Source organism: Arvicanthis niloticus, chromosome 22 (genome assembly GCF_011762505.2).
Source record: "Arvicanthis niloticus isolate mArvNil1 chromosome 22, mArvNil1.pat.X, whole genome shotgun sequence".
NCBI classification, from domain to species: domain Eukaryota; kingdom Metazoa; phylum Chordata; class Mammalia; order Rodentia; family Muridae; genus Arvicanthis; species Arvicanthis niloticus.
The window spans coordinates 32,707,165-32,732,778 of record NC_133429.1 but is presented as its reverse complement, the minus strand read 5'-3'; positions in this window follow the sequence as shown (position 1 = coordinate 32,732,778).

The following is a 25,614-nucleotide window of genomic DNA, read 5'->3' as shown; positions in this document are numbered from 1 at the left end:
AAAGTAACTGAAATATAATAATTAAGATGACATTTTTGCTTTTGTTTTCTTCTATCATTAATGGTGATTGTAAATACTGTTTATTGTAACAGTTGATAATGAAGGTTTGTTTGTAGCAGTTTGGTTGTTGGGTGATGGTATTATTTTGGGAGGTTGTGGAACATAGCAGGGGAGTGTGTCTTCGAAGCCTCTATCTGTATCCAAGTCAATAAAATCCAGAAATCCTGCTGCTTTGATGTTCTTCTCAAGCATGCATGATCAAGGAACCAGAGATCAAACTCTACGAAGCTATTATCAAAAGAAGTCATCTTTCCTGTGGATTGTTTGTGTCATGCATTTGGTTATAGCAATGATAAAACTCTTCCAGGAATCGAAAAACCTGGCAAATCGATAAACTTCTCACCAACCATTGGTTTCAATCGTCATAGACACAGGTGTAGAAAAAGGAACTGTAAAAATAGTGCTTATTAATGACCATAGTGAGTTCTCATAAAACAAAGAGCTGCCTTTTGTTTTGTGGCTAAGGCAAGGCATATGCCTAAGAAGATTTTCTTCATTGAAAACAATGACTTCAAGTGTCACATTCTCAGGAGTATTTGAGTGATAGCCCATGAGTTAATAGAAGGGTCCCAAAGAAGAATGAGGGATGCATGGATTTTGTTGTTGTTGTTTTTTCCTACATGCAGCCCTACCAGAGCTCAGCACTGAGCAGCTTTCTTTCCCTACTGCTGCACTGTGTTTGGATTAATGAAAATAAAATTAAATTTAATTAAATTTGAACAACTCTAAAAAACCCCTACTGTATTGTATAAATTATAGAAATTATTTAAAGGCCTGGCCTGGGGCTTCTGCCCTACCTTAAATAAATTATGTTCTAACCTACCTTAAATAATTTATGTTATATGAAAGACATACACACAGCCTTTATATTTACAATGAACCCTAAAGAACACAAGAGCTGGGTAGCTGCCCTCCCTCCAAGCTGTAAGAATCTACTTTCATATTGATAACCCTGAGATATTACTTACTATTTACTATGTTTCATCTGGGCTGCTCTTAACTCTAATTGGGCAGCCCTCAGGGCCACGTTCTATGGCACCTTCTCTCTCTTTTCACTCATGGTTCTCCTCTCCCCACAAGCCTGCAAAACCTAAACCCCACCTATGTCTCTTCTGCCCAGCTATTAGCTGTTGGCATCTTTACCAATCAAAATTAACTTAGGGGCAGGGTTACAGGGATTACTGCAGACTCCAGGTCTCAGGGGCCAGCAGTTTGTATTACGATAGACAGTAAAAGACAAAACCAACTCTGTATTGGCCAAAGGAATGAATCAAAAAACAGATTTTTAGAACTAATGTGACTAATTCTCTTCAGTGCTAACTGTGCCATGGATTGTTTAGAATTCTGGTGATATGATAGCCATCTAAATAAATAACAGATTCTTTTTATGCCGAGTAATCAGGTAATACAGGCAGGGTGTAACCAACGGCTAAAGAGAGATAGAAGGTGACAGAGCTAGAGAGACAAGAGAGAGGGAGACAAAGGGACTAGCTGTTTTATGGCTTTGGTCCCAGTCTCTGCAATCTCCTTTTTAATCAACATCTGACCTCACAGTTCCTTGCCTTTAGAGATTCACTTGGCTTTGCTCCAGAAAGAAACCACAGCAGGACTGACCTTGAAAATTAAAAACTGTTTAAGTAATCTGATTCAAGATGACCTTTAACTAGAGCCTGGGAGGTGTGTGTGTGTATGGGGGCTTTATTCATTCAGTATTCTACAAATATTTGTTAAGAGCTTTCCACGTATAAGATATTCATGTGACTCAAGAGTTTCTATGAGGTCACCTGTTCAGTTTTTGACCACTTAGTTTTTAATTTGTAAGCTATAGCTTTCAATAGCATCGAAAGTTTGTTGGGTAAAATCTCCTGTATGTGCAGATTTGTAGAGCAGGGATATCCAGGTCTGTATTTCTTATTGCAGAGCTTGATGAGCAGGACTGGAGAAGACGTGCAGTATTTTGACCATGTAGGAAGTCTTTACTGGCTCAAGCAGATGAATCAAACACATCATGATTTTTGGTATTCACTCATCGTGACTGGTGTGACGATCCAAACCATCCTGGTGTGAGACTACTGCCAAGGTTTCTCTCATTATCATCTTAGGTTTCTACAGATCTCCATTTTCTTTAAATTTTTTTTAAAAAGTAATTTTTCTTCTTTACAGTGTTTTATTATACACACACATACATTCATACACATATACACACACACATATAGACATACATATACACACACATGTACTAGATGTATACACACACAGCAAGAAAGAGCGAAGGTGAGAGAGAGACAGAGACAGAGAAAGAAGACTTAAAAAGTAATAGAAAAATAAGTGGGCGAGAACCATATATATATATATGTATACTATATATATAGTATACATATATATATATGAGAATCACTATATATATATATAGTGATTTAATATATATTTATGTTTGCAATGATTTGAAACAGTCCATTAATTTGTACTGTATTAATGGAGTAAAATAGTGATAAAGGGCAGTCCATGTTTAGACTTCAGTGTACATTTAGAAGTACATTTAGAAGCCATTCTAATCTTTGCCCATGTATTCAGTATAGGCAGCATGAGAAAACCCAGGTAAGATGAATAGTTTTCTTCAAGGAAGGACACACCAATTGGTTAACCAATACTGAATGAGCAGCCCTGAAAATAGACTTATGGGTAATACTATACAGACTTAGCTGGTTATATTTAGAAATATCTATTATATGCAGATATAAACAGTTAAACAATGAAAAGAAATAGACCATTAATAGGAGTTGTTTTTGAAGTTCTAGTGCATTGCATTGTAGTGGCAAAATGAAAATTCACAATATTCACATAACACCGAGCCTTTCCTGCCATCAGCCCAGATCTGTGGATGACTTCAACAATCCAATAACTCCAAGGACCAAGTACTGTTTACATTAATTCTAACAATTGAAGACCACCTGGTTTCACTCATATATGAGCACACTCAATTACATTAGAGTGGGCAAGAACCCAGAGAATTATATTAACATGTTCCATTGACATCATGTTGACATGCCAAATTCAGGAAACTCACAGAGTTCATGAGAGCATTCTTTGTCACACAGGGAAGGAAGAAGGGAGAGGGAGGAGAGGATAAATCGTACTGGCCCCTGTCAAAGGCAATAGCAGCAAACCTTAGCTCCAGGATAAGAATAGGGAGTGAACGCCACTGTGAACACAGACATCCTGTTGATTTTGCAATGGAGTGAAGAATGGCCAACAAGTTTCCCACGTCTTGAGAAGGTAGTGTTGAGGATGTGAATAGATAATTACCAGCAGATAGTGACACACACAAGGCTTTGTCCTTGGGGACCCAAGTGACTAATGGTCCTTTCTTGGGAATGTTAACTTGCAGTAACTCAGATTCGCTTTATCTGCCCACATAGACATTGGGCATATGCCTTGTTCCCTGACAGGGAACTGTGTGTCTGCCTGTTTGCATGCGGGATTGTCTAACTTACTCTGAGTACACAGCTCATTAAGACTTCTCTTTCTAAGCAAAACCCATTCAGGAGTGTCTTACTCAGTCTCCCTGAATCGTGCCCTTTCCTGAAGTGGCTCCTGCTGTTTTATTCTTCCCATACCTTCAACTCCACCACGTTGACCCTTCTCTGATGTTTATTTGGTTCCACGTTTTTCCTCTTTCCTTTTCTGAGGACATAGCCACACTCAATCTTGGTTATGTTCCCCCACAAACTGGCTTTCTCGATACCGTAGTCACCACAAAAGCCATTCTGAAAATTATATTCTTTTACTAAGCGTTGGTTAGCTAACATGGGAGCTTCAAACATCTGCAAACTCAGGAAATTTTACTGATAACCACACCCACTCCCAACTCACACATGTGAAAATTTCTAAAACACTGTGTTTCCAGAATGAAGGTCTCCTCACTCTGGGTATGGGTCATCTCCCATGCCCCGTGTCACAGGCTCTCCCTCCTTTTGTGATTTTTCCCCCAGTCTTTCTCTCTCTGCAGCCACTGAGGTTTTAAAGCTTCTCTTTTCACAGATGCTTTCCTGGAGACTGTTGATTTCAAGCTATTCCAACTGCATGAGTTATGCAAGTGTGAACATGTTTTTTCCCCCAACTCTAAAAACAGACACTCCTTTCTATTTTTGGTCCTCATAATAAATACAAAGGCTAAAAAAAAAAGGAAAGTTGGCATTGGTATAGACTTTGAAGAGACAGGAAGTGTTAGGAAAATTCAGAATCCCAAGACAACCACACAATCCAAGCTAGGATTGACAAGGTGAAACTCCGAGTTTTGCTTGTTTGTGTATATATTCTTATTATCATCATTTTCTTTGTTTCTTCAGATATCAATGAAACAAAAATTATGCTAAATATAGTAGTATTGTATAATACCTGGGTAATGTGTCTACAGTACAAAGTGAAGATTTACTGAGGTTTTAGTTTGTCCAGTAAAACACAACATATTGGCTTGCAGATGTTCACTGGGCATGGGGTTTTAAAAAGGAAGGTACATATAAAATGTAGCACCCATCTTTAAATATAATCTTTCTCCTCTGTCTACACACACACATACACAGACACTTAAATAAAACCATAAAGCATATGTAAATCTCTACATATGTAAACTACCATTTGAGAGATTTCTAGGCATTACTGAATTCCCTGATGCCTCTTAGAAGCAAAATGTTTGCTTTTAATGAATTTATTGACACAGAGGCCAAATGAAACAAAAGGTCACTGGCAAGATACAGAATCGATTAAAGAGTTTGTTGACTGTTTTTGCTCTTTGTTTTCCTCTTTGATATTGCTTCTATTAAAGAAGAACATGTCTTCTCATACAAAACTATAGGGAAGGGTCATTACCAGAGTGAGAAATAGCATATGTATATATCCATCATATAGACTCTCTGTCCTCTGTTTATCAGCAAAATATTCACTCTTCACTCTCTGCCCCACCCCACTCTTTTCTATGGTAGCCAGAGCAAACCAGGATATAATTGTCCATGAAGCATGGGAAGAGCTTCTCTTACATTAAAAAAAAAGTGAACTACAAATGCATTTTATTATACCATTTGTTGCTTATGGCAGAACATCAGTATGAAGCCTTCAGCTGAAATCTCCATATCAGTTAGGACTCGTCTTCGAGAAAGCCATGCCGTTCTCAAACTAATAGAGTTTTTAAGCATACATCTTTAATTTGTAAAACGATGTGCAGCTTTGGGGTAAACGCTCAGCAGTGGCGTGAGTGGATCATGTGATATGTCTGGTCTAGGTTCTGAGAAACTTTGGCACCGACTCCCTTTAGTGGCTGCACCATTTGCATCCCCACTGGATCAGGGTCACCTTTCCCCAAACCCTAGTCAACCTACACTGTCATTTATTTTCTTAATCTTAGCCAGTCTGACCGAAGATGAAATCGCAAAGTCATCTTAATTTGCATGTCTATGATGACTAAAGATGCCAAACACTTTTACAATTATTTAATTGTATATTTTATTTTATAATTATTTATTATTAGTCTCTGTTTAGTTCCACATCCATTTTAAAAATTGGGCTGTCTGTTTTTCTTTTCTGTTGTTGTTGTTTTGGTTTTGGTGTTTAAGTTTTTGAGGGTTTTTTTTTTTATATTTTTGACATTAATCCTCTGTCAGACATATAACTGGAAAAGATCCGCCTGTGAGCAGTTGCATATGCATGTGCATGTGCACGTGCACACACATACACACACACACACACACACACACACACACACACACCTTAGACCACCTCTTCAGTGGAACAATGGTGTACTTTGTAGTGCAGATTTTTTTGACCTTTTATTGATTCTTTGTGAGTCTCACATCATGCACCCCAGTTTCTCTCATCTTCCCATCCCCTCATATCGGCCCTTTGCAACCTCACCCCAAAATATAAAACCACAAACAAACAAAGCATAGAAAACATCTCGCTGTGGAAGCTGTAGTGTGTCACAGTGTATCTCACAGTCTATCCCTCTGTCCACACACCTTCACTTACAAATATTCATTGCAATGAGCCATTGGTCTAGCTTGAGGTCTCTGGCTTCATTACAGGAGATCTTTAATTACGTGAGGCTCCACTTGTTGCTTGTTGATCCTATTTCCTTCACAATGGTCCTATAGCCTCAAATATTTCTCTTTCCTCTAGAAGAAGAGTTTCAGGTCTAGAGCTGAAGTCTGATATGTTTGGAATTGATTTGTGTGCAGATTGAGAGATAAAAGATCACTAGGCCTACAGATGTTGAACCTCTCAGTCTTTATCAAAGAGGCTTGTTGGTGCAGTACAGAATAGTTAATACAGAATCACATATCTCGCTCAAGTGCAGAGTATAAAATGTCTACGGAGTGTCCAGCCATAAATGATCTGTATCATAGCACAAGTGTTCAAAGCTTAAAGAGTGTTGTAGAAAAGGGGAGGGGGGAGGAAATTCTAAGAGCCAAAGGTTAGAAGGACTAGATTGAAATGGAGTTTTCTCGACGACGTGATAAGATCACTGAATTTGTGAACTCAGCCGCTGTGGTTATCTGCACAAGATCAAGAGTCAACTTTCCAGCAAGGAGGGAGAAGAGGTTCACAAGCCCCTCCCCCTGCAGAGGAGCTACTGACTATCGATGACGGCTAGGAGAGGAAGAGTCAATTTTCTTTAAGGGCGTGGTCCTTGGTAGATCGACCAGGTTCCAGTAGATAGTACCACATCCATGAGTAGTGACCATAGTGTCAGCAAAAGTTGCATTCAGTAGAACATAATAAACAAGGACATGAAGCTGTGAGGGAGAAATGAGGCATGGGTGTGGCTGAATCTGAGAGGAGTCAGGGGGAGGAGTCTGATGTGTTGGGGGAGGCGTCTGATAAAAATATATGCGTGTGACATTCTTAGAGAATTGGTTAAATATATGTGTAATGGTAAACCCCTTTCCCAAAAGTAGTTGGGCCCAGTGGCTTATCATAAAGTTAAAAAAAGGAAGAATATTCAAAGTTCAATATTGGGTGAGTAAGGAAGTAAAGATGGAGAAGACAGAGCTCGGAGAAACAGCAGGAAGGAGATGATCAAAATGTATTACATGATGTTTTTTCAAAGAATTAATAAAATGCTATGTAAGCAAAAGGAAAAAGCATTAAATTTTTTTTCTTGCTTTTAAAACATCTTTAATTAGTTCCCGAAGAGGTCAGTCTGGGAGTAGGTAGGTCTGTGTTTGGGGGCATTTCAAGGAGCCAGAACTTCTCCACGCTCTATTTTGCCACCTTCAGATTATTGGTTCGAGAGACCCAGGCTACAGGATCGCTGCCACAGAAACACTGTGGCCTTGTGCCATCGCGCTTGACTCAGAGGATGGACGGGAGAAAAGGACTTTTCTGGGTCAGGAAGACAAATCTCTCCCAGCAGATTCTGAGTTTTCTTTTAAGACTTGTTGGCAAGAATAAGGTAGTATAGTCCCTCCCCGCCCCAACCTCTACAGAACATATTGGCAAACACAAAAACATGATTGGCAAAGAATAAGATTACTACAACGGGAAAGACAGTGCAGGAGCCAGCAACTGTGACCCACTCCCCCCACCCCCACACCCCAATCCCGGCACCGCCATTTTGCCAACATGAAAGCACATTAGCGTGCTGTGGTGTACTTCTATTTGCCAATTTTCCAGGCCATGGCTTCTGTGATATCTCCCTCAGTCTTGTATGAATCAGCAGCGGGGGTCTTTAGAATGTGGGTCTTGCCTTATCCGTTGATCCAGTCAGGAATTCTCATGATTATAGTCACTCAGGGAGGCAGGCGCCCCTGCATTCTCCTCCTTCGCTGTGCCATAGGATGCCATCTATGATCAACAACCTTGTATTTCTGTGTTTCCTTTGTTACTTTCAAGTTTTAAGCCTAAGAGGACCTAGGCTTATAATGGGTCTTTGGCATCTTTTTGTCCCCTATGGCTGCTTCTTCTGGGTATAAGATTAAAGGGAAAGATAATCCCCTTTATCTCCTCTAGTTTCTGGAACCATAAGCCTCTGCTGGGAATGATTAGTGATATTGAGTGTCTGTATTCTCTTCTTTCACTGTTAAACATTCTTGTGGCTTCTCTACCTTGTCCGGGAATGTTTAGTCATATATACATATATGTGAGTATGTACATATACAATTTCCCAGAATTGAGTTTTCAGTATAGAAGTTTGTTTTCAAAAAAAAAAAAAAAAAAAAGATCTGTCACTATTATTAAAGCATTATTTTAATGTATTTATTAAAAACCATTTTTTTTATAAAGGAGGCACAGACTGTTAAAAATACAGATTTGATGTGTGTGTGTGTGTGTGTGTGTGTGTGTGTGTGTGTGTGCTTGAGTCATCTTTCCTGGTTAAGTCACCTTTTCCACCACCCCCTTACCTCAGCTCATTACCTCCTACAAAACCAAAAAGCCCAGCTCTAGACCCATAGCTCTGTAAAGCTGTTTGTATATGAGCCACCTTTCCTGGTAATTACAGCTACCACCCCTCATCAAAGACACCTCTATTTACAGCCAATGGAGACCATCACAGAAAACCACAACTGAACACAGACTAACAGACAGTGGACAGAGCAGCCACAATGGATAGGATATCCACAGCTCAGGGAACACAGAGGAATGGGGAGTTGAAAGATTGTTAAAATCGGAGTATCAGGGACTCTGTAGTAAAACAGTCTCTTCTAGAAATGGCTGTATAAAAAGGACCAGAAAAATGGCAGTATCAGTGGGCATATTAATGCAGAGAGAGGAGAATTTCATGAGATCACAACCCTAGACAAAACACTCCCTTCTTGGTTGTCTCAGTCCTAAATTGTGAGCCCCAAAACCATAAACACACACACACACACACACACACACACACACACACACACACAAACTCAGCAGGTTTTATATATATGTATATGATGTATATATTTGCATATACACATATGCATATATTTACACAATACATATATGCATATATATCAGTGTAAAAGAAGCAATCAACTTGAGAATCGGTAGGGGGCATGGGAAGGGTTGCAGAGGAAGCTTGAGGGGCTGGAGGGAAAAAAAAGGAAGCGATTAGGTGACATAATGTAGGCGGAGTAACCACAAAGCCAGGAGAGGGTGTCAGATCTCTAAGAATTGAAGTTCGGACAGTTGTGAGCAACCATGTGGGTGTTGGGAACTGAACCTGGGACTTCTAAAGGGCAGCAAATGCTCTAAACGGATGAGCCATCTGGATAGCACTGGCCCAAATGAGTTTGAAATTGAGTTTTGTATAACATTTTCTTCAGACTCAAGAAAGAAGTGTTTTAAAAAGATATTTCATATTATTTATTTATCAGGAGGCATGAAAGCATCTATTTAGCCTTTATTTACACATTTAACCTTTGATGCTTTGAAATGTTGGATAAATTGAGTAAACTAGCAAGCTGTTCATGTTCAGGGCATCAAGTAATATTTACAGGTCAGTATTTTACCACCACAATAATTTATTTCCTCTAGATCATAGCCTCAAATATTTGGACAATCCAAGAAGTAAAGTGAAATAAAAATGAAAATGTCGGTTTTGAAATTAGGCAACTCATTGTTTCATAGTATAGATCTTTTCTTTGGGGTTTTAATTATTCTTTCTTATGCCGTCATTGGACTAACAAATTGCTGTTGTTGAAGAAAAATATGTTCCTCCAGTATAGAAGTTTAAATTGCCCCTTATGAAAAGAAATTAATATTAAAAACAAAGACTTTTGGTATGAGGAATCAGCTTGTATCTACTACTCTACTTTTAGCAAAAACAGTATAAAAGACTCTTTTTTTGAGAGAGGGTATCTCTGTATAGCCTTGGTTGTCCTGGAACTCACTCTGTAGACCAGATTAGCCAAACTCAAAGAGATTCTCCTTTCTCTGCTTCCCGAGTCTGGGATTAAAGTGTGTCCAGCTTATAAAAGACTTGCGACATCACCACCACCACCACCACCACCACCACCACCACCACCATCATCGTTTTCATTCTGAGGGAGTTTCCCCTCCCTCCTCTTCTCCCAGTTTCTAACCCCCACATCCCCATCTGCCTCCTCCCAATACCATTCTCCTCCATTTTTTTTTTTTTTTCAGAAAAGGTCAGACCTCCCATGGATATCAACCAAACATGGCATATCAAGTTGCAGTAAGACTAGTTACCTCCCCTTGTGTTAAAGATGGAAGAGGCAGCCCAGTATGAACAAAAGCGTCCCGGCAAAAGAGTCTTCTTCCCATTGCTAGGAATTCCACCAGAAGACCAAGCTACACGACGGTAGCATAAAAGACTTTCTTTAAAAAGAAGACTGTGCTCTGAATCTCTGTGTGCTGGGTCTTTATAAGGAAATGTAAATGGAGATAGAAATACTACATCTCATTCACACACACATACACACACACACACATACATACACACACACACATACATACACACACACACACACACACACACACACACACACACACACACACACACAGAGGCTTCATTTTCTTGAAAACCTCATACCCCCAGATAACCACTGAGCTTAGTAAAGTTGCTGAGATCCTGATTGAGAAGACAGACTCAGAGTCTAGAAGTGCAAAATAACAGCCCATATGCTAAGCCCACATGCATTATAAGGCTCAGTACTTCTGAAAGAAGCTTTCAGAGGCAAGAGAAAACTCCAAATCTGGAGCCCACGGAGACATCTGGTGCCTTAGAACTTCCCATTTTCCTTTGGCAGATATTTTAGCTAATTTTACCACCTTGGTCAGATGTGTGATTCCTTTTAAAGCTTGCTCTAATTTTAACATATTCTCCTGGTTTCACTTTCTACTGTCAGGACCAAACTTTTAATGGCAACCTTCAGGTCATTTAGCAATTTCTTAGAAAGACAAGGTAAAGGCAGACCATGTAATTGATATAATGGGCATGTGATCCAGTTTTTAAAGTATTGCATTTCTCCAACTTTGCCTTCTAGCAGATGCATGTGGGAAAAAAATGGCAGTCGAGTCAACATGCAGAAAAAGCCGTAGTTTCCACAGTCATTACGCACTGTGACTTTGCAGGAGCTAACTCTGCCAAGACTGCTTTGAGAGGTCTCACCATCGTACTGCTGGCTCCTGACAAACCAGTTGCTAGGTGTGCCTGTGTACAGAGTTTGGATCCCCATTTACCTCATGTGGATGGTAAGTAGGACAAGAACTTGAAGAATCACTATAGTGAATGTGCCAAGATAGGCATGTAAAGATTACTGAGTGGCCAGAAGGACTCACTTGAAGATGCAGAGTGAATGTTTAGCTGTATTCACAACACTTAGAATTCAGCGGTGTGTATCCTAGGGAGTAGTTTACCACTTCCTCAAATGACATATTAGGAGAAGTTAATATTGTAATAAACTTCCTGAGTCTTCATAATGAACAACATAGTAATTTTAACTTCTATACCAGATAAAGGATTTATACATACATATACATATGCATATTAAAAAGACCAAATATTTCAATGTATAGAAAACTTTGAAGCAATCTACTTCTTGACTTTTTTCATGACTCCTCTTTTCTTCTTTTGTTTTATAACATCAGAAAAGACCCAAGAGTTTGGTCAGAACATCTATTTGAAAATGATAATAATTTCTTAAACTATGGAGTCACGGGTTATCAGAATCAACAGAAAATGGAGAATGTGAAAATTGTAATTCAGCCATCCATCTGATCAAATGATAGATGATCTCCTGCTTTTAGTATCTGCCTCTGTACTGATGATAAGTCCCTAGGCAGGTTTACTCTGACACCTCTCTAAGTTTAGCTCTCCATAAAATATTTCCCTGAGAATACTTCAAGAAATATAGGGCAGAATTAGAAGTCCCAGCCAGCATAGTGATCACCACTCATTGTCAATGCCACTTGCATAACTGTAGTACCAGTCAGTGCCATTCCATTCACTGGTTCCTTTTGCCTTTCATATAGTTAGAGGCAAAACCTTCTTGTCTAAACAATAGGGAATCTAAAACTCTGAGCGGTTGTTAAGGTGAACTAAACTTTTCCGTATATAATCTACATATGCCTAGGCCCCAAGGAGTAACTTTTAAAGACTAATGTTGGTAATTCTTCAAAAACTAAAATGCATTCAAGATGGACTCGCCTAAGAAATATTTCACTGGATAAATTGTAGCTTCATGCAAAGAAGTATTTCCTGCAGTTGGCCAGCAATTGTTACCTTCTAATGATGTCCCTAGAGACAGATTCAATCTGTTGTAGAACTGACAAGGGATTCACGTGTCCACGTTGTTCAGAAAAATGAGTCAAAATACATACTGAATAATAAGGCCATCAACTTACACTTATAAGCATTAATGGCTTCTGACAAGGCATAACTAAATTACGTTACATTTGTAGAATGTCTTCTAGTCATTCCCAGGTTGGTAAATGGAGCTCATATTAAAATGAGCACTAGATTTGGAAGACATGGTGACTTTGCACCATGGGTTTGGGATGCTAAAACTTCTGCACCAGTGATTGTCATCACCTCTGTTCTGGCCTTTCCCATTAGCAATCAAGCACAACAGGGGTGCTACTGTTAAAATTATATCTCAAGGTCCCACTAGATGAAGCAAACGTAACAATAAATTATTTTTAAAGTAAAGTAGAATAAAGAATTATTGATCCCTTCATTCTCAGATTGTGTAGTATAACTGATCGTTTGGCATGTGGCCTAGTCTATTTCCTAAAATGATTTAGGCTCTGGGTTGCACTGAGTAACACAGTGATGGTGATCAATGCTACTTTAAGATATGAATCAGAGACTCCTTTAAAGTAACAACTGTTAATATAGAAGGAGCCACAGTTGAGCAAGACTATTAACAATTTTATCCCTGGAGCTGGCTCTGTAGCAATTGCCAATAGTGTGGAAACTAGTCATTGGGGAGGAGGCTCTTAGTTATTACCAACTTGAATTTTTTTATGTGGCCAAAGTGTGTGTGTAGTTTTCAGCAATAGAGTGTTACCATCAAGTTCAGGTGAGAAATCTAGAGAAGTTGTACTAGCCTGGACTGTTTTGAAGGTCTTCTGGACACCTTGATCAACAACCAGAGGGGATGGGTTTCTATAAGTGGCACTGGAAACTCATTGTTTCTGGGAGGAACATTATCCCCATGTAGAAAAACTTCAATTAATCTCTTTTATATAAATATAAATGAACATATGTGTGTGTGTGTCTGTGTGTGTCTGTGTGTATGTATGAGTCTGTGTGTATGTATGTGTATGTGTGTGTATGTGTGTTTGTCTGTATGAACTTTAGAAAGGAGTAGGTTTTCATAAGGCTTTTCAAGCATCTTTAGTGATAGTTGATTGCTTCTAGGGAAGGAACAGTCAGTTATTTTTAAGGGGTGGCCCCTGGTAGATGACCATGCCCCAGCTGATGGCTTTATATCCACAAATATAAGGGCAGCACAAATTGAACCCAGTACGTTATAAATAAAAATAAATAACACACAAATTTTGGAAGGAGGTAGTGGGTGCATCTGGTAGGAGTTAGCGGGAGTTGAGGAGCACACATGATCAAAATACAATATTAAATTCTCAAAGGATTAATAAAAATATCATATTAAATTAATGTGAAAAGATGTGTATGTTATTTTTGTAAAGTAAAATTATTAGACAACATGGAAGCCTGAGAAATATCACTTTAACTTGAAAAGCTATTGGTCGTTATTTCTGGGTACCGAGATCATTTGATGCAACAAATAAAATTAAAATAATTTGAGCCTCAGAGGATATAAATGTTTTTAAATGAGAGGTTGTAATACAAATAAACTTCATAATTTTCTGACTGATGTTACAAATGAGAAATAAAAAAGAGAGAATCACAAACAGAAAATATAAAAAAAATACAGTGGAATTGTTTTAAAAGACATCAAGTGTTAAAATGTTATTACTATTTATAAATGACCAGGTACCTTTACTCTAACATGACAATTGGGTTGGTATTTTATGTTTAACAGGAAATAGAACTATGCTAAACATAAAATATGTCTTAGTTGGGGTATTATTGTTGTGAAAAGACACCATGACCAAGGCAACTCTTCAAAAGCAAACATTTAGGTAGGGCTGGCTTACAGTTTCAGAGGTTCAGTCCATTGTCATCATGGTGAGACTCATGGCATTATGCAGGCAGACTTGGTGCTGCGAGCCAAGACTTCTACATTTTGATCCAAAGGCAGGTAGTAGAGACTGTCTTCTGCACATAGGCAGGAGGAGAGTGTCTTCCATTTAGGCAAAATTTAAACACTAGGAGACTTTGAAGCCCACCCCCACAGTGACACGCCTATTCCAACAAAGCCACACCTCCTAACTGTGCCACTCCCCATGGACCAAGCATTCAAACATTTGAGACTATGGGGGCCAAACCTATTCAAACCAGCAAAGAATATTAGAGCCATTTTGGGTAATGATTCTTTAGATTTATGAAATATTCATGAAGTATTATTATTCCCTAATACATAATGGTTTACAGAAAAAGTGTTTTTGTAGGTAGAATACCTTTTAGTACTTGTGATGTTAAACAGATAGACACGTTTTAAAATTTTTTTTCATCTATTACAACAGCAAACTAATTGCAAAGGAGTGAATTATTTGCTCAGGCTGAATTTCATGATAAAATAAACAAAAGGGCTGTTCTAGGCAGGCTACATTTGCATTTCCAGTCTTCCTGCCTCAGCCTTCCGAGGGCTGGGGTTAGCAGCATACGACAGCACACAGTGCTTCAGTCTCTTTTACCCACCAAATACTATCTTTCCTTTTGATACATTGATGCCTCTAAATCATACTTTATATATCATCGAAGGTGTTTTGAATAGTTAAATGAATAGCGAATGGAATGGTTCAAATATTTAACAATAAGCACAATGTGGTCACTATTTAAAATAGTTGCCAGCAATTCATTCAGCCGTTCCAGAAGCAAGTGGCGTGTGTGTCTGCTGTGTATCCACCACACAAAATCCTGCTTATCATATTTTAAGGAAGTGGTTCTCAATTTGTAGGTTCACGACCCATTTAGGGCTCAAATGACCCTTTCATGAGGATCCTATGTCAGATATCCTACAAGTCAGATGTTTACATTACAATTTATAACAGTAGCAAAATTACAGTTATGGAGTAACAACGAAATAATTTTATGGTTGGGGGGGGTCACCACAACTTGTGGTACTGTATTAAAGGGTCAAAGCATTGGTTGAGGAAGGTTGAGAACCACTGCTTTAAGGAATTCAGGAGAACATGCTTTTGGTGCACGCTGTTGATCTGTCCAGAGAGGTTCTGGCGTAGTCCATACATGCTGCTCAGATATTGTCTTCTCTTTCTCTAAGCGAGTTCTTACTTTGCCTTGGCTCCATTTTTAGGAAGTCTGGCTCCTATGGTACAAGATGACTTCCATCCAGTGGCTGGAGACATTCATACTATTCCCTTAACAGAATTAATGTATCTATTTATTGCTTTAGGAAAAGCCTCGAGGAGAACATTGCCTATGATTGACATCCATTGCTGTAGCCATGGCTACCATCCTTGAGGTCAGATCTAATGCCATCAGTGCTGGAGACAGCAGCGAGTTCCATCCAAACTCTCAGACCAGGAGACGTGATCCTTGACAGCAAGCCAGGGCCTGAAGCTAAAGGAAGCCCGGGAAAGGGTACCCAGTAGCAAGCTATCAGCGCCTGGTCTGCGCTATTCCTCTTTCCTCCAAACTCTCATAAAAATTTATACCTTAAGTCTTGTCTAAATGTTAGCATACCTGTGTTTTATTTAGAAAGTTTAAAAGATAAGGCAGCGCATAAGGGGTAGAATTATAGGCTTTTCCCCTTATTTATTATTGTATTGAGAGGTAGTTGGTACAGCGTTTACCTAAATGTCTTCTTTTGTCTTCCTGAGGTAAGCCAAGCCTCTAACCTTCTGTTTCCTCAGAGTCAAATGCAACATTGTAACAAACCTGGAAGGTTTCCAGAGGAATATCAGAATTGCTCAGGGCAGAACAGTTTCAGTGTCAGCTTCTTTTAAAAATCTGTCTTTGTCTCTGTCTCTCTGTCTCTTGTGTGCGCTCCCCCCACCCCCTCGTGTGTGTGTGTGTGTGTGTGTGTGTGTGTGTGTGTGTGTGTGTGTGTGTGAGTGCATTAGCTCACATGTCATAGTACATGTGTGGAGATCAGGGGGCATCTTGCAAAAACTGGTTCTCTTCCACCATGTCAATCCTGGGATCAAACTCAACTGATCAGTTGACAGCAGGAGCCTTGCCATGGGGAGCCATCACACTAATCCTTGCTTTTCTTTTAGAGTTACAGTTTTCAAAGACCTTTGAGTACCTGAAGAATCTTTGCTTTGTGTCAGCATGAGGTTCTTCGAAAATATTTGGTTAAGATTTAGCCAGCATTTTGTCTTCACAATCAGGAGATAGTCTGTATTTAATGTTTGGTTAGAAAACAAAGGAGGCTTTTGTTCCTTTGTTGTGTTTTCATTTCCATTTTAAAATTCTCACTAATGTAAAAAAATAATTATCTTATTAGTAAAAACAAATCCAATACATGAGAAAGCTTTCATAGGCTATATCTGTGTATCCGTGTTTTGGTTTGTGGACTCTGGTTCCTGGGAGTTTTGTTCTTTCATGTGTTCTGAATGCTTGGACCGTGATGCTCTGGTTGCTGTGACATCGGATGTGGGAATGTTGCCCGGGAGCCATGTTCCACTCAAGATTTGCATTTGCTTAAGTTAAGCAATCTTTTGTTTATGGTTTTGTTTTGTTTGTGAAGACAAAACCGTGCTGAGACACGTAATTGAAGAAATTGTTCTTTGGGAGTCCAGGCAAAGGTTCTCTATGTATATGCCTTTTTACCAGTCAGGTGTCACTGTGTTTGGCTGCCTTAGATGCTCCTATGAGTAAAGCAAGAATATGAGTATGATAGTGATATTTCTTAATCTGGGAACAAAAAGATTCTTATCTAGTTCAGTAGTTCACAGATTGTCCAACCTATTATTTATTTTCAATCCGTTATCTTAGGTCTTTTTAAATATGTAAAAGGAAGAAAGGAGATTGCTTTTTCTTTTTTTTTTCTTTTTTTGGTCTTTTTTACTTTATATTTCAACGTGTGTGTGTGTGTGTGTGTGTGTGTGTGTGTGTGTGTGTGTTTGTAAAACCAAACTGTAGTCTTTAAGATTTCCAATTAGGTCTTTATTGAACATAATGCCCTTTAATCTTAAATTGCATAGCATTTTACTTAAAAATTAATATATTCGATTACAAATTTCAAGGATGAAGGACCAACTTAAAACCGTTTTTTTCAGCTTTAGAAAGTTAGTTACGCTGTTCTTTGACAATTCACACCCGCGTACTATGAGTACTGATCGCTGCCGCCAACCCCTCCTTAATTCCCATCTGCCCTGTCTACCCACGCCATTTCCTACAAATCTTTCTCACAGTCCTGTCTGTGTGTTTTGCTTTGTGACTCACAGATTTTTACCAGGGCTCTCTGTGTGAGGGTTTGCTGCTATCCATGGAGCCTGTGGGACTAGTAGTGAGTATGTAACTCAAGACAATGACCTCATCGTCTTCCTGAATCTATCAGTGGTTCAGCAGTGAGGGGCGGAGCTTCGTAAGCCCTTCTCACCTCATCTATGACTGACCACCGATAGGACCAGTTTTAAAATACCAAGCTATCAACTTTTCAATCTTCTCTACATGAAATGAGGAACTGTAAAGTATTATTTTGATTTGATTTCGTTCATTCTGCTAAAGACTTTCCTTGAATCATAAATCTCAACATTGCTTAGTTTGCCCAAACAAAGCAAAATGAAAACAAACAAAACAAAACGAAATGATAAAAGTCCTGTCTTCTTGGAGCTTCATTCTAATGGACCATGTGGACGATACGTAACAAGTGAGCGAAGATGAAGATGTTATGTTGATTCATAAAATACAGTTTCTTCACAATTTGCCATCTTTAAAGTCAAGATGCCAATTACAACTGGTGATGCATCACCGTTTAATTGGCTGTGTCTTTTTCAGCAGAGTGCTTTTAAAATGACGAGCCTTAAAATTAATGATATTTTACGTTAGATGAAATACTGTATTTTGTCAAGTAGTGATAAATGCTATGGTAAGAAATGAATCGGAGAAGGAGAATGGGGCTTTCTGGAGGTGCATTGCATTTTAAATGGGATAATAAAGAGCTGCTTTTCTGAGGAGGTGACTCTGAAACGGAAAGGAAGGCTACCAGGGAGGGAGCGGGAGGGTGTGGTGTTGGACAGGATGTGTGCCTCTTAACTGTACTGATTAGTAGTCCTACTGATAATGTACTGATAATACCCTTATAGAATATCCGGTAGCCATGGGTGAGAGCAGTCCGGATGAACACCTTAGAGAACAGTTCCCCAGGCGAAGGTCCTCTGTGTATAACTGCATTAGTCTAGACTGTAGAGAGCATATTCAAGGCAGACTGGGTATGGAGAAGGGTAGCAATTGAGGTTAGAGAGATAAATTGTGGCCATCTTCCAGAGGGTCCTGTGGCCACTGAAGGGCATCAACTTTCATTCTATAAATGGAAGCACTTTAAAGCCTGGGAAAGGTAAATGGACTGTACGTTTCCCACAAGACCCCAGTGCTAAGTACAGTGCTGCAGAGGGATGGAAAAGGGAAGATGGAGAAGAGCTCGCAGACTGCTTGTAGCATCCATCGAATGTAAGATGAAAGGGCCTTGCCAGCTTCCACACCAGGATAGGAGTAGGCGACTAGGGACTGGTGCCGACAGCAGCTGACGTGGGCCAGCACTGGTGAGCCAGTTCTGATAGTAACTGACAGAGGCTGCTGCTGATGGCAGCCAACAACTAGAGGACAGAAAGAGAGAAAAAAAATCACACACACACACACACACACACACACATGCACACACAGAGACACATACAGACACAAGCACACACTGAGTGGATGAAGCAAGACAAACTCCAACAACTTCACACATATACATACATACATACATACATACATACATACTGACAGACAGTCATATTGAATAGATGGTACAAAGCTCCAACTAACTTTATATACATATATATATATATGCGTGTTTATATGTATGTATGTGTGTGTATGTATATATATTCATACACATATCATATATATGTATATATATTCACATACACATCAAGTATATATATATTCACATATACATCATCTATATATACACACAGATACACACATGCAAGCATATACACATACACACATATACACTTTGGGTGGATGGAGCATACTCCAATGAGTTGACTCCAACAACTTTATTTTTTTCCCTTAGCCTTTTTTATACCACATAAGACAGAGTTCTCTGTGTAAGAAAATGATTACCTCATAGCCTCAAGTTACATATTCTCTAAAAAAATGATCACCACAAATGCATATTCTTCAAAAACACATTAAAATCATTACCCAAAAGGAAATTACAACAGGATTATTGATTATGTAGTCTTCTTTTGAAACTCATATCCAACTAAACATTTCTCAACTATCTTCTTCTCTACAAGTTCAATGTAACCAACCCCAAAGCAATAATTCTTTCCTCATTGATTAACAAAATTTAAGCAAGTCACTCTATAGAGGCAAGTTTATTCCTATGTGTAGCTGATGGCAATTTGTATTTACAGAAACAGATAATCATCTATATTATGTCTCAGTTCTGAAATCTTGTTCGGCTAAACTGGCTAACTCATCTATTCTCCACTCTTATAATAGAATTATTTATTCTTTATTCATAAACCCTGTCTTTTTTATGGTGCACATGAAAACGTGTGGCCATATCCCTAGATCACAAGATGCAGGAAGTTAGACCCAACCTAGAATAATGTTTTCTTCGATCAGTTTTGGTCCCAAGCCTATTTTTCTTCCTAGTGCAATTACGTGCTTGGAATACATGAAAGCTTACCGTGTTCCTTTACAAACCTATGCAGCCCTCACTATTTTACAAGGCGGGGGCACATTCTCTTCTTGAGTCTAACTTTATGATGTCTTTCTGTCAATACAACTTAAGTCATCTCTGTAAACTTTCTATCAACTACCTTAATTTCCTAAAGTTATTTAAATTAAATCAGGAATTCCATAAGACCATTAAGTCATCTAAACAATATTATTTTATGAAAGTTTATTTTCATATTGATCTTCAGGAAATTTGCCTAACAGAGTGGGCTATTACCAGAAGTAATCCACCAGGCTACAAGCAGTGAGTGTCTCTTCATGCCCAATCACACTATGCCAGATATATAAGAACCGTAGCAATGACAAACAGGAGAAGGCACAGCAGTAACAAGAGGTAATCTTAGAATGAAGCCCCTGGGGCTGCGCCTCATCCCAGCTGTGCAAAATGGTCGTCCATTTTTAGGAAGTTTACTTGCTTACTTGAATTCCTTCTGCATGGCTTTCGCAGCTGAGAAGCAGCTAGTGTCTGGGCAGTTTGAAGGTGTGTAGAACTGTTGGGCTGCCTGTGTGCAGAGCACCGCCACCGGCATGCCACTCGGAAGGCAGAATGCAGTCTAAGATAGGGGTCACAGGCTGTGTTTCGGGGGGGGGGGGGAGGAGTTAAGAAATAGCAGGAGGCTGGGACAGATGCTGTGGTTCTCAGTCTACTGTGTACCCAGACACTGTTGGGAACCTCAAAGAGTTGAGACTGGTGGTCCAGGAGTAGTATGCGCCAGGCAGGAAGGTGATGGTTGAGTCCGGGGACTGGGCAGAATCCAGTCTGGTTCCGAGTGAGTGCAGATAATAAAGAGAGGTGGAACAAAGAAGGCCTTCTCTGGGAGATTTAGGTGTGGCTCTTTACAACAAAGGCCTCCCTCCACCCTGCCCCCCACCCCCAGGGCAATCCTTGATGAAGGAGGTGGTCCTTGCTTGTCCAAACTGCTTTATTTATGGCTGATGTGAATGTAAATATCTCACTCAGAGTAAACCAGAGATTAACTACCTTTTGCAGGAAGGGATACCCAGGAAGGGAAGCTCATTGGCTAAACACTGGGGTGGATACCTCATTAGCACAGAGAACTCTAGGTTTTTATGCTATGGGACCAACCAGTTGTTCTCTCACTGGGGTGTCAGGGTTATATGTTCTAGGACAGATAGAGTTTGGGAGGGAGCTGGTTCCAATGCTTGCTGTTCTCAGTTATGAGATTGGGGGGGGGGGGGGTGCTCAGCCTTACCAGTTCTTCTGTCTGGGGGCCTGGTCCATCGGCCTCACACAGAATCAATGAGACTTGCAGATGATTAGGATCTGGGAAGTGAGCAGACAAGAGAGGAACCATTGTACTAATTCTGTATTTGCTTATACAGTCTCAGGTTCTAAACCTGGCTTATCCCTTTACAATTACTTTTTCATCTCATTTTTTAAAAAATAGTATTCTCATTGGCATTTGTATTTAGTTTTGTGATGAAATTATAATTTTGGCATGTCCCTAAGTTTAATGAGTTTTAGGTTGGCTTTTTTCTCTTCATTTTTATTTTATTTTATTGCTTTATTTTTATTTTTTATTACTTCATTTTTATTTGGGGGCCTAGATTTTGAGCAGTCCTTTGATTTCCAGAATCATGATCACATTTGACCTCTGTCCACATTTGACCTCTGTCATTTCAGTGTTTGAAATTTCCATTTGCAACAACAGCTAAAAATGCTTGTGGCAAGAACCGTAGCACCTTCATTTTCTCTATTTAATCCACATGGCACCAAGATGGCCACTGGGTTTTCTGTTCAGTTTAAATTTTGTATTTATGAACCAGAGGAAAATAGAAGGTAGAAAAATGTCACCCGCATACTTGCTGGATGGCAGGCTTTCCTTTCTATACACCGATGTGTTTCAGTCTGGGTCCATTTCACTGAGTATTTGCCCCGATAGAATAGTAATTATCAGGATCTGTTTTTGGCATTTCAGTTTTTTTACTCATGATCTAAGCTTCCTTATAACTTAGTAGGGTCATAGTATGACAAGAGAAGCCTTTTTTAAAAATATTATTTTATTCAACCTATTGAATAACCCGTTGAAGTTCTCATACTATAATGAACTACTGCAGTTAGAAAGAAACCACCCAAGAGTAAGTTAACTTGTAAAGGGACCTATCTTCTCTGAAGTTCTCATTTTTGTAACATTTCAAAATGGTATTATTGCCTTCACAGATAATTATTACATAGAACATTTATGGGAAATTATAGTTCATGTAACATCACACATAACACCCTTCTTTTTTTCTCATAAACACCTAGTTTGTATTTTTTCTTGAGAGCTTTTGAAAGCCAAGTCAGCTGTGCATGCAGGATCACATTTGAATCCTGATGAAGAATCTTGTTTTCATGTAGATCTGGAAGGTTAAGAAACCTAATCACAAATTTAAGATCAGCCTTTTGATCCACGTGATTCTGGGACGTATGGCAATACTAGGCTGTGCTATGGGTGTTTGGTGCATGACCATATTGAGGGACATTTGAGGAAACTGTGTCTAAGCTCCTGTGTGCTGCAGTTAAACAGCAAGTGGTACAAGCTCTATGGGTTGCCTAGAATAGCAGCTCCAAGAATATAGTTTTATATATAGGAATAGTCAGCTCATATATGTCTGTGTATTTCTATACTTATGTATAGAAAAAGTAAGTATTCTGGTGTGAGTCTTTATCGTCAAAATAATATTGTCTCATTTTAAATATTGGACAAAACTAGTGCCAGCCCACCAGGAAGGCCTGCAGCCTAGCCATCTGTCACAGATGGACAGAGGTGACACCAACCGAAACAGAAATGGCTTCACTGAAGACAGTTTTCCTTAGGATATTCTCATCATAATTTCTGAGTTCTGCTTCAATGAACAATAAAAACAAAAGCCATTTTGTATGTTAAGTCCTGTTTAATTGTGTCTCTGTGAGTCTGCCATGAAAAAAAAATTATTTTCAATTACATCTGCAAGCATAGTTTTTAAGTATCATCTTAAAAATTCAACTTTTCAAACTTTGTAAGAAATGAAAACAAAGCTCTTATCTGTTTTCATTGTCTGACCATTTTCATCAATGGATCTTAGGTGCTTTCATTCTGAAGTTTCTGTTCTCCTTTTACTGATGAAACCCTTCTTCCCAACAGGTTCCTCTCTTATTAGTTATTGGTTTCCAACATTCTTCTGATGATATTTTAATATCATTTAAACTCAATAGGATTAGAACATTCATATAGGTACACCAAGAACTAATACCAACAAATTACACTTTAAAAGCTTTTTATGTGTTTAAGGATTTGGCCTACATGTGTCTGTGTGCAACATTCATGCAGTGCGTATGGAGGCTAGGTGAAGGGTGAAGGTGATGGATCCCCGGGACTGGGTTACAGATGACTCAGACCTGCCAAGTGGGTATGGGAACCAAATGTGGGGCCTCAGTGAGTGCTCTCAACTACTCAGCCATCTCTTGGATCCCTCAATAATTATTACTATTATTATTTTTGTTGTTTTTGTTTTTTGAGACAGGGTTTCTCTGTGTAGTCCTGACTGTCCTGGAACTCACTCTGTAGACCAGGCTGGCCTCGAACTCAGAAATCCGCCTGCCTCTGCCTCCCAAGTGCTGGGATTAAAGGCGTGCGCCGCCACTGCCCGGCAGCAAATTATTTTAATACCAACAAAATATTTTTAAGACCTATAGAAGTATCAAATATTTTATGGACTTTGAAAGAGAGTCCATTCAGAAGATAGGTGTAGAAGCAGAACAAATAGTAAAGGCTCATAACTATTTATTTGTTTGTTTGTTTACTATGGTGGGTTAGAGAGTGGTTTAAGGTTTAAAACATTCTCTGGAATAATTTCTTGGTGAAGGAATGTTACATCTGCAAGCATAATTTTTAAGTATCATCTTAAAAATTCAACTTTTCAAACTTTGTAAGAAATGAAAACAAAACTCTTATCTGTTTTCATTGTCTGACCAGTTTCATCAATGGATCTTAGGTGCTTTCATTCTGAAGTTTCTGTTCTCCTTCTACTGATGAAACCCTTCTTCCCAACAGGTTCCTCTCTTATTTTCAGGCCTTCTTTTTGCATGTGTGGGTGAACCATTGAGCTTAATTAGTTTCTTCCCTAGTGTTGGTAGAGTGTTTACTAGAGCCCAGAAAACTTATCGATGACAACACCATTGAAAAATAAAAATGGAACCCCTTTCTCCAACAGTAGTCTAGTTGTCCCTCGGAAGAGTGGTCCTCATGGATAAATGCCGACAGGTCCAGTCAGATGCACACATCGGGTGGATGACCTGACTTATAGTGAGTTTATGGGTGTAATAGGTGTAACATGCAGAGAAGGTATCTTTTTGCTACATATATCTTCATTATCTAGTTCTTACGGTCTTTCCACCTCTTCCCCTGGAGTGTTCCCTGAGCCTTGGATGGTGTGATAGAACCGTCTCAGCAAATCGCCATCACTTAGTCTCTATGCCGGGGCCAGTTATGGGTTTGTGCACTAACCTCTACCTGCTGTCATAGGATGCTGCTATGATGAAGAATGGATATGTAGGTTGAGAATCAGAAGGCAGTCTCACAACATGACCATTTAGATTCCCCACTAGAGCCTACAACCTCAGCAAGAGTCACAGAACCAGGCATGACTTCCTGCCAGTGCAGGCTTCAAATCCATTCAGAGAGTAATTGGTTACTCCCGAAACAGTCATGTCACTATTATGCTAAGAGATGGTTCTCCACATTCATTATTATTATTATTATTATTATTATTATTATTATTATTATTATTATTATTTTATTTTGGTTTTTCGAGACAGAGTTTCTCTGTATAGCTCTGGCTGTCCTGGAACTCACTCTGTAGACCAGGCTGGCCTCGAACTCAGAAATCTGCCTGCCTCTGCCTCCCAAGTGCTGGGATTAAAGGCATGTGCCACCACCACCCGGCGGTTCTCCACATTCCTAATGTTGTGACCCTTTAATACAGTTCTGCATGCTGTGATGATCCACAACTATAAAATTATATCATTGCTACTTCACAACTGTAAATTTGCTACTCTTATGAATCATAATGGAAATATCTGATATGCAGTCTATCCAGAATGAGACCCTGTGTGGGTTATAACCCACAGGTTGAGAAACACTGTGCTGGACTGTATCCTTTGCACAGCTGTGTGAGACTGTTGATGACTTTTTTCTCCCGGCATCCTTCAGGGAACTTTTTTGGCTAGGGCAGAAGCTTCCAGCTCAGTTTTAGCTTGATTTCTTTATGTCCTATGACCAAAGTGTATAGTGTTTTCAGTGGTAGGTCCTTATCACCAAGTTCTGCTGGTCAATCAAGATCACTGGCAATAGTTTGCATTGATTTGGAAAACTACAGGATGTCTTTTGTGCACATCTCATTGGAAGGTGTCTCATAGCTGCCTGTGGGTTTTTCTTTTGATAACCAATGGCTCCTGTTAGAAACCCTGTTAATCCATGGAAGGTACATCTCTGTTCAAACTCTCTTAGTTCTGATTACATTTTAAGTAAACTCATAAAATATTTTTGTTATCACCTTATCCTTGCCAGCAT